The 5751-nt window shown below is 45.6% G+C and overlaps 1 protein-coding gene and 1 long non-coding RNA gene across 3 annotated transcripts in view; both read left to right on the forward strand.

The window, feature by feature from the left end:
* Nucleotides 1-5751, forward strand: part of FCHO2 (FCH domain only 2) — a 131476-nt gene that overhangs the window by 59032 nt on the left and 66693 nt on the right. The gene's annotated exons all lie outside the window — the stretch shown is intronic.
* On the forward strand, nt 1119-1734 carry LOC107184952. The gene is made up of 3 exons (XR_001515857.1): nt 1119-1229; nt 1368-1369; nt 1556-1734. It is a non-coding gene; the product is annotated as an uncharacterized LOC107184952 (long non-coding RNA).

Raw genomic sequence — 5751 nt, forward strand, 5'->3', positions numbered from 1 at the left:
GCTCACTGGAGCTGTCCCAATCTCTCCGGGGCCGTCCCGACCTCACCGGGGCCGTTTCAACCTCACCGAGGCTGTCCCGCCCTCACCGGGGTCGTTTCGACCTCACTGGGGCTGTCCCTACCTCACCAGGGCCATTTCAACCTCACCAGGGCCATCCCGACCTCACTGGGGCCATTCTGACCTCACCCTGGCCGTTTCGGCCTCACCGGGGCCGTCTCAACCTCACCAGGGCCGTCCCGACCTCACCGGGGCAATCTCGACCTCACTGGGGCCATCCTGACCTCACCGGGGCCGTCTCGACCTTTCCGGGGGTGTCCCGACCTCACCGGGGGCTGTCCCGACCTCACTGGGGCCGTCCCAGCCTCAGGGGAAGCGCGAAGTTTGGCACTCTGTCCCCTGCCGGGCAGCTTTGGCACTCTGTCCCCTGCTGGGCGGCTCCCCACCAGACAAAATCTCCAGGCGTTCCTGGTGGCTGAACTTCCAGCATGCCTGCTCAGACTTCGCCCTCCACCAAGTGCACAGACTACCCGTCTGCTGTACCCCAGCGTCCCATGCGAGACTGGAACCGGTTGGCGTGGTTGTGCGCCTGCTGGTACAGCGGTTCCACATCGCCGGCCCAGCTGCGCCTGGCCCCGGCCTGCCCCGAACCCGACTCCGCCCCCCGAGTGTGTCCCTCCCAGATGCGAGGAACCGAAATCTGCAGCCTGCTGGCTTGGGCTCTGTACTTGGTGCCTCTGCACATCCTACTCAGTCTCAATCCTCTTCTTCTCTATGCGAGGAGTTGAAATCTGCAGTTTGTTAGGTTGGGCTCTGTCCTTGGTGTCTCTGCACATCCTACTCAGCCTCAGTGTTTTTTCTTTCTTTCCTTCCAGTTGTAGAGCTTCCACTGGGCCAGCTTTCCCATGGTTCCGTATGATAGCTGTTTGTCCTATAGTTGGTAGTTTCGATGTTGTGGGAGGCAGCACGCACAGGTCTCTTCCTTATGCCACCATCTTGGTTCTCCTGTGTCTGCTTCTTGAGTGTCTCCCCCATGAGGAATTGAAGTCTGCAATTTGTTGGGTTAGGCTGCAAAAGCACAGGTGGGTCTTTTTGTGCACCTGGCACAGCTTGGATGGGGATGTAAATTGATTAGGGCTGGGTCTCAGGGAGTCGCCAGGGCGGAGCAAATAGCAATGGCGTCTCTGCTGCTCCTCGCCTCTCTGGGGCTCTGGGACTTGGCGTCCCCCAGTGTCCGCGAGCAGCTGCGTGACAGAGCCTCCCTCGCTTTCTGAGGGCAGCAAGGCCGTGCCACCTCTCCCCGTAGGGTCTGGTGCCTCATGATCCCGCCTGAACGAGCTCAGTGGATTCGAGAGTTTGTAAAAGCGCAGGCGTTTCCTCTTGTGCCTCTGGCACAGCCTGGATGGGGATGTAAATTGAGTAGGGCGGGGTCTCAGGGAGTCACCAGGGCTGGGCAAATAGCAAAGGCGGAGTCTCCGCCACTCCTCGCTTCTCCGGGACATCGGGACTTCGTGTCCCCCAGTGTCATCGGGACTTCCTGTCCCCCAGTGTCGGCGAGCGGCTGCGCGCCAGAGCCTCCCTCGCTTTCCGACCGCTGCAAGGCTGTGCCACCTCTCCCTGTGGGGCCTGGGGCCTCAGAGACCCGCCCCGAGCAATCCGATTGAAAAAAAACCTCGCATCCAATTGCAGCCCGCCTGGCATGCGACTGTGTACCTCTGTTTTTGGTGCCTCTGTAGCTCTTACTCAGTCTCACTGTGTTTCCTTCTCCTTCCAGTTGTAGAACTTCCACTGGGCCAACTTCCCCATGGTTCTGAATGGTGGTTGTTTGTCTTATAGTTGGTAGTTTCAATGATGTTGTGGGAGGCAGCACGTACAGGTCTACTCCCCACACCGCCATCTTGGTTCTCCTACCTCTGTCTATTTTTCAACAGTTTGTAATGTTCTTTGGTGGTTAACTTTTTTTATAGCAGTAATTTATTTCTACCTGGTTATTAAAGCATCATATGTAAGAATTGTTTTGCTTTCGATAGTTGACTTTTTGGAGATCTGCCTTTAGTTTCTTCTGCCTTTAATTGATCTCATGATAGCATTTTTAGATAATGTGTAAAGAGCATCAAGAGACAGCCAAAATGGTCTTATTTGCTTTTATGCAAACTAAATTGCCCTTGTGACCTAGCATAAAATTTAGGTGCTAAGAGAAGTTACTTATTTTGACAACAGAATTAATTGAGCCTAAAAGTTGAAATTCCAGTTGTAGGAAACTATTCTTTCTGGCTCTCAGTCTGGCTGTGGTACTGTCAAGAAGAGTAACTTGTTTATGATTAAATAGCGGAATGATGGGCAGTGGACAGCATTTGAGGGAGGTGCTGAATAAACCTTCTACTTCCGAAACAGTTAAGAAGTGACAAGCTGCAAGGGGAGTCAGAGCGTGTGCATTGATATCCAGCTGAGGTGTCAACTGACACTTGAGCCAAGCATGCAAAGCTTTGCCATGTGAAACAGCATGTGGAGCATATGCAATTTGAAAAGAAAATCTTTTTCATGCATGATTTAATGTATTTTTTAAAGAAGGGTATATTTAGTTTTATTAGACCACAAACTGTCTTAGTATTCTGATCTTTTATAGAAAAGCTTATGTATACATGGTACTCAGCTTAAAATTTTTAATTCGTATTTTACAATTTGAGAGAATTTGACATTTTATATTTAAAAAATGTCATTTTGAATGATTTATTGGACATTTTCATATTTCAAATGAATTTTAAGGAATGTTTAGAAAAGATAAAGAGACAAGCCATCAAGATATATCTGGTATAGGAAAAGATTTTGTGAAAAAATATATAGAATTTTGTTTAAAGGGATTAATTTTTATAGAGTTAAGGCATCTTTTTACTATTTTCACAAATATAAAGCTATCCGAAAATCTTTTTTTAAAATCTTTATTGTTGAAAATATTACATATGTTCACTTTTTTCTCCCATTGACCTCTTCTAGCCAATCCCCACTTCCCACCCCAGGCCTTCACCAACCCCTTCACTCCCCTATATCCGTGTCCATGGGTTATGCATGTATGCATACAAATTCTTTGGTTAATCTCTTTCCATCCACCCATCTTTTTCTGCCTTCCCTGAGATTCGACAGTCTGTTCCATGCTTCTATGTCTCTGGATCTACTTTGTTCATTAGATTCCATATATGAGTGAGATTTTTGATACTTGTCTTTCTCTGACTGGCTTATTTCATTTAGCTTAATACTCTCCAGGTCCCTCCATGCTGTCTCAAAGGGTAAGAGATACTTCTTTTTTACTGCTGTGTAGTATTCCATGGTATAAATGTGTACCACAGCTTTTTAAAATATATATATTTTATTGATTTTTCAATGGGTTCTTAAACTGGACCGGAGGGCCAGAACAAAAGCATGGATGGAGTGTTTGTGTGAACTAATATACATTCAAAGTAAACATCATTACATAAAAGGGTACGGTCTTTTTTTTTTTAGTTTTATTCATTTCAAACAGGCCAGATCCGACCCGCAGGCCATAGTTTGCCCACTGCTGTCTTAGCTATTGTTAAATTGCACTGCTGTGAACATAGGGGTGCATACATTCTTTCTGATTGGTGTTTTGGAGTTCTTCGGCTATATTCCCAGGTGATTTACTGGATCAAATGGCAGTTCCATATTTAATTTTCTGAGGAAATTCCATACTGTTTTTCATGAAAATCTTAAAAGAACATCCTATATAATAAAAGCCTAATATGCTAAGTGTCCAGTCATCCATTCAACCAATCAAAGCATAATATGCTAATGATATGCTTTGGCTCTCAACCGCTTGCTATGATGTGCGCTGACCACCAGGGAGCAGACAGACCAGTAGATCAATCTCTATGACATGCACTGACCACCAGGAGGCAGATGCTCTGACCGATACGTTAGCATGCTGCTGCGGTTTGGCCTATCGTGACAGAGGGAGATGGGCCAGACATGTCCTGGAGCCCTTCCCCAGCTAGCCAACTTCCTGCATCCCTCCCAGCCCCGATTGTGCACCGGCGGGGTCCATCAGCCTGGCCTTTGCCCTCTCGCAATCCGAGACCCCTCAGGGGATGTTGAAGAGTCAGTTTTGGCCTGATCCTGCAAGCCAGGCCGAGGGATCCCACTGGTGCACAAATTCGTGCACCGGACCTCTAGTATACTGTATTTGCTAAGGTGATATTGTAAAAGTCTTTCTAGACATATTTTTACATACTTGTAAATAATGCAATTTGTTTGGCATTTGTTTTGTTTTTCTCTAGTGTAAGCCAATAGCCTAAGTATTAGAAATTCTATAAATGGTTATTGGGCACAAATTATATGCTGTGTTACTGTGTAGGAGAATTTTTGAGTAACCACATTTCTGATTCTTTTTTTGTAAACGCTCAGATTTATTTGACAGGTGGTTATATTCTCTCAAGTTTTATTAGTGAGTGATAAAGCTCATAATACATAATACAGCTGTTGGTAATTTAGGAGAGTTTTTTGTTTTTATTTTTTTAATATATTTTTACTGATTTCAGAGAGGAAAGAAGAGGGAGAGAGAAAGAAACATCAATGATGAGAGAGAATCATTGATCTGCTGCCTCCTGAACGCCCCCATACTGGGATTGAGCCCACAACCGGGACACATGCCTTGCCTGGGAATCAAACCCGACCTCAATGCTCAACTAGTGAGCCATCCTGGCCAGGCTTTTTTTTTTTTTTTTAAATCCTTACCGGAGGACATGCTTGGGGGCGGGGGGAGCGGTTAGCGTGGGGGAAGGAAACATTAATGTGAGAGAGATACATCTACCAGTTTCCTTCTATACATACGTGCCCTGACCAGGAATCAAACTGGCAACCTTCAGGTGCATGGAAAAATGCTCCAACCAACTGAACTACTCCAGCTGGGCAGATTTCCCATTCTTTATAATATTTACACCAAGTACAAAGTTGCTAATTATCAGATACACACACCAAAATTCTTTACATTTATTGATCTTCCAGTTCTTATCTCTTTATCAATCATTAACATAGGCCTTGAAAGGAATCTAAGAACAAGCTCATTACCTTTTCATTTAATGAAATCTTAGCTTTACATAGAGTGGATTTTTAATTCTTAAATTTTTAACTGGGCCATTTTCTTTGACTTAAGTTTATATCATAAGATACCCTAGTAAGGAAGGTATTGCTAATTAATTCATTAGGACCTTGTTTACCAGCTCACTTTTATGACTTTTATTCTGCTTATCACTAAATGTTAATCTGCTCTATTTGTATAGAAATGAACTGAAGAAGTAAACCTTAGATTGGGAGACATTTTAGCCAATATTTTTAGATGCTCCTAGTTGTAGAGCAATGTTTCTTTCATAATGGAATGATCAATGAGAACTCTGATCATGAATTTGCACACAGTTATAGTTAAGCTTAATGTCTCAGAAGAAATAGTAGTGAAATCCTCTATTATCTAATCTTCAAACTCTATTTTTAAATATATTGTTACTAGAAGCCCGGTGCACAAAAATTTGTGCACTTGGGGGGGGGAAGAGGGGGGGTCCTTCAGCCTGGCCTGTGCCCTCTCCCAGTCTGGGACCCCTCGGGAGATAACACCCTGCTGGCTTAGGCCTGCTCCCAGATGGCAGAGGGCAGGCCCAATCCCTAAGTGCAGCCCCTGGTCGGGCTCAGAGCAGGGCCGATTGGGGGTTTGGGAGCCGCCCCATGTCATGCACGGAGCAGGGCAGATCG

This window comes from Myotis davidii, unplaced genomic scaffold (assembly GCF_000327345.1).
Source record: "Myotis davidii unplaced genomic scaffold, ASM32734v1 scaffold44, whole genome shotgun sequence".
Taxonomy (NCBI): Eukaryota; Metazoa; Chordata; class Mammalia; order Chiroptera; family Vespertilionidae; genus Myotis; species Myotis davidii.